Source organism: Cryptotermes secundus, unplaced genomic scaffold (assembly GCF_002891405.2).
Source record: "Cryptotermes secundus unplaced genomic scaffold, Csec_1.0 scaffold660, whole genome shotgun sequence".
Taxonomy (NCBI): Eukaryota; Metazoa; Arthropoda; class Insecta; order Blattodea; family Kalotermitidae; genus Cryptotermes; species Cryptotermes secundus.
Genome location: NW_019734321.1, coordinates 248,546 through 252,950, shown reverse-complemented (window position 1 = coordinate 252,950; position 4,405 = coordinate 248,546).

Below are 4,405 nucleotides of genomic sequence, written 5' to 3'. Positions count from 1 at the left end.
CAGACTCACGTACTGTTCTATTTCGTTACGCTACCTCGCGATGGCACTAGAATTCTATAAAATTACTAACATCCTTTTTATTGAGCATTTTATGTATCACTGACCGCCTCTGTGGTCTAGTGGTCAGAGTTCCTGGCTACAGATCCAGAGGTCCGGGTTAGATTCCCGGCGCTATCAGATTTTCTGAGAAGTGGTGGGTCTGGAACGGGGTCCACTGAGCCTCGTCAGGATAATTGAAAAGCTATTTCGAGGAAATAGCTGCTCCGGTCTACAAAACCGAAATTAATGGCCGTGGGGATTCGTTGTGCTGACCACGCGACACCCTCTATCGTCTAAAGTTGGAACTAACTTCGCCGACAAGCGGTGGTCGCTCGATCGGTATATTTCGCTAGCGGACTCAAGCCACGGAATTTGTTTATTCTATGTATCACTACACAACAGGTAAATTTGTCCCTGTGCTTAACTAATTCAGCACTACAGCATAAACACGTATGGGGAGTGGATGTACAGACCCATATGTTCTTGACCTCGACACTAGTTGCAGCTGAGTGGTCAGCTTCACGCCCCAGCCGCTTTACCCCCGGAGAAAGAACTCCCGGTACCCATTGGATAGGAGGCTGGTAGGACATCTGAGCCAGTCTGGACGATATAGAGAAATAAAAATTCTTACCTCCAGCGGGACACGAACTACGTTCCCTTTTTTATTTTTCATTTTTTTTATTATTGCTAGTGGGGTGGGACTAAGTCCCTTGTACTGCGGCTACTTCTGGCCTATTGCACCAGCCCCAGATGATAGGTGAGGGTGATTGTGGAGCAATTGGTGGAATGAAGATTGGCAGAGGAAACCAAAGTACTCGGAGAAAACCTTCCCCAGCGCCACTTTGTCCACCACAAATCCCACTTGACCAGACCCGGGATCGAACCCGGGCCGCCGCAGTGGGAAGCCAGCGACTAACCGCTTGAGCTATGGCGCGGTAACTCCGTCCCCTTAGTCGTCCAGTCCGTAGCCTGTCTCTGTACCTACTGCACTCTCGAGGCTCAACATCACTACGTACACATTCACCACCTCTTCAGTTCTAATGCCACGAATGCAGACCTGTCACCCATGTGCCGCCGCTGTTTTCTAGTGTATGCAGCACCACGTGATCGTGTTGACGTCACTCTTCTTGACGCTTTAAACAAAACAAAAATACTGGACTCCATTGAGCCGAGGCCTTCTTGTGAAGGCGACAGTTGATAAACCTCTCAAGAAATTGCCAAGATTTTGTGAAAAACGAAGGTTGTTTGTAATGTTCCTAGGAACTCTCCACTTCTCCCTACCCTGAGCCATATGAATCCAGTCCATACCAACACATCCAATCTGTATAAAAATTGTTCTATTATTATTCTCCCCAAAACTTCCAGATATTTCTAGTTTCATTTTTCTTCTGGTTTTCTTGCCAAAATTTAACACGCATTCCTCTTCAAACCCTTGCATGGCGCAAGGCTTGGCAATCTCACAGCCCTTCTCTTGAGCTTCCTAATTATACTTGAAGAGGAGTACAATTTACTTAAACCTCCTGCTTTTCTTTGAACAAAATATTCTCCTCAGCACCCTATTCTCAAAACTCTCAGAATTTATTTTATCCTTAGTGGCGGAGACTAAGTTTCAGACCCATAAAAACAACAGGCAAATTTGCCCTTGTTATCTTTTGGTTCATAGAGCAGGCGAGAAGATAAATGGTTCCGAACGGGATAATAGCAAACACTACCCGAATTCAATCTTCTGTTAATTTCACGTGAATAAGGTTGTATACGTTGCTCTCATTCTCAAATATTTACAAATTTGCTATATTTTCAAAAAAAAAGTCTGTTAGTTAACCTTGTGTTATGGTTTTGTTCTACATTCTGGTGACCAGACATCAATATACGTATATACTTAGTTTTCTCTGTGTTTACTTCTAGACGTACCTCGATAGCATCAAGTGGAGCCTCTGTGTTTTTGTTTATATTATTAATATTATCTACTAAACAGCATTCGTATTTATTAAAAGATATACTGGGATATTCTAAATGATTGTCGAGGTTTCCGTGGTCTGTAATATTCAAGCCGGAAAAGGAAAAAAAACTGCACGGGTCTCGGATTTGGCTAAGACGTTTAATGGACAGTCGCATTTACACTTGTAAATACAATTATTCACAACTGCACTATCTCAATTACTTGCACCGCTGATCTCGGTGAAGTGTCTTCTAGCTTTTCTCGGATGCGAGTTTGCTTCCGCTTTAGTAGGAGCTACACTAAGAACTGACTGGTCCAAGTCCAAGTCACACTGCGACTGACTGGTCTCGTCGAAGTTGGACTCTTATAACGTGCACTCGGACTGAATAGAGCGACCCTGTAGGAGGCTCTGGTTTCGCCCGCTGTTATGCAACGAACTTCTTGTTGTCCCTTCATCTCCGGGGAAACGCATTTGTTGTTTAAGTGATTCCTAGGAAACGCCCTGCTGGTATTCCGTTCCCACTGAAGTATACATGTTTATCGCAACCGTTTTTATGCAACTGCCTTGAACAGTTCTTTGCTAAGATTTGCTAGCGTTCGGATTCCAAGGCGTTGTAGCGGAAAATCTGGTCGTTGCCTAGGAAACAACCTCTGATCTCCACCATTCCGGTATTCTGGCAGCACGCCACAAGATATTAAAACTCTTTTAGTTCATTTTCATATCCCCTAAGCAGTTTTATTTTATTTTTTCCGGTTGAAAATTACCGACCACGGAAATCCTGACAATAATTTAGAAACACATTGTATCGTAGGATGGACAGATGGACACAAAAGCAACAAAATATGCAAGGAGTTTAATAGACTTGAAAGGATTCTGACGATGGTGTATGCTGTACAGAACTATTAGGCTTAGTTTGGACTCTATCCACCGTCTGGTGTATATATAAGACAAAAAACCACAACGTATCGGAGACTTGATCTGTCTCCGTCCTCAGGTGGATGGGGCAAGATAGACCTACTTAGATGGGCCAGTTAGAAAGAGCTCAAACTTGTCTTTTATTGTAATTTTATTATCTCCCAATGATGGAACCTGCTGTCATGTGTTTACAGGCTGTTCTCTAGTGACAGGGGTTTGTTCAGTGATTGAGACTGGCTCTTTCTAACGGGCAAAACTAAGTAGGTCTATCCTGCCCCATCCACCTGAGGACGGAGACAGATCCAGTCTCCGAAACGTTGTGGTCTTTTGTCTTATATATACCAGGCGATGGATAGAGTCCAGAATTAACTTTATAGTTCTGTAAAGGAGTTAAATGTTTAATGCAGGAAAACCTAACCGACATATCGATATTAAGAAAACGTTTTGCTTCTTTCAAAAATTTAATTCTCATTCAAAGAGATATGACTTGTCCAAAACATAAAATTGAATTATAGTCGCCGTGTATATATAACTACAAATGCCTTTGCATAATGGCCATCAGAGCGGAATAGTGAGGAAGTTTATCGACATGAATAGCCTCCGTGCTTTTGGCAAGGCATCTCAATTACAAATATCATCTTCTGTTTATTATTCAAAACGTTTTTTAAAACATACCTACTTATCTATGCACTCTTTCGCTTTAAGTCTTAAAATATTCCATCATCTCAAGTTATATTTCACTCGCGAGTTCTTTAAACATGGCGTGCAACATTGTACATCGGAATGGTTATTCCTTCATTTCTCGTTTCCGTAATGCAATATCAGTCCTCTCCAAAACACTGTGGACAGTTTGTCTGCTCTCAGAATAAAATCTGGTGATAGTGAAAGTTTCCGGATAAAATTTCATTACGACATTCTTCCAGTACACTTCTTCCAAATGTAACTTATCACCACGGTCTAATACATTCTCAAGACACGTTCGAGAATCTGAAACTTCCATTTGTACGTTGAATCTCCTTAGCTTTTTGAAACCAAATAAAATATATTTTGCAACGGGCAGTTCACGTATATAGAGTTGAAGGAATTCAACTTTCGGAAAGTCTGGAAGAGCTGGCCTTGCCTCACTGTAATCGGGAGGCAAAATAAGATCACTTCTTGTCTTAAAGCAAAGATGAAGGCATATCAGTGACACACAATTCGCTCTAAGAAAATCATAATCTGTGCAAAGAACATTTACGATATTTAGGCACTTCAATCTATTTCCTGCAGCTATTAGGAGCTCATTTACATACATGAATCTGGAGTTCGAGATCTTAAAATTTACTAAATATTTTAGGTCCTTCAGTAGTGTTAACGGGTAGTTCACCTGTGACAAGGAAATCGAAGTGAGGTTAGAAAACTGTGCGATTAGATCGATGTGTTGTTTTCTTGGATCCGCACATCCGAAGATCTTCAACCGTTGCGAACGGGGAGACGGACTACTCACTGAAGAGGCTCCTGTATCCTTCGCC